Source organism: Papaver somniferum, unplaced genomic scaffold (genome assembly GCF_003573695.1).
Source record: "Papaver somniferum cultivar HN1 unplaced genomic scaffold, ASM357369v1 unplaced-scaffold_99, whole genome shotgun sequence".
In the NCBI taxonomy this organism is placed as follows: domain Eukaryota; kingdom Viridiplantae; phylum Streptophyta; class Magnoliopsida; order Ranunculales; family Papaveraceae; genus Papaver; species Papaver somniferum.
In genome coordinates this window covers 255,765-256,089 of record NW_020653081.1, presented here as the reverse complement: position 1 = coordinate 256,089, position 325 = coordinate 255,765, and positions in this window count along the sequence as shown.

Genomic DNA, 325 nt, shown 5'->3' with positions numbered 1-325 from the left:
ATCACATGGATAGATTAAAATATGGATATAGAGAAAAACATAGATACTTTTGATGTTCACTAGGTGAACGGTGTTTCTCATATCTGTCTGAAGGCCACGTACTGCCAAAATGAACCTATCCTAATGGACTGAGATACTAGTCTAACTAATATCAACATAACTGGCATATACAAGGGAACCAGTGGTCGATAATCCTAACTCTAGGTCAACACAACTGGCATGTACATGGGTACCAGTGGTCGACTTTATTGAATTTATTCCGGTTGGTCTGACGGTCTGGTTTCAGTTTCTTTTTCTCTTTTTTTTTTTTTTTTTTTTTTTTTTT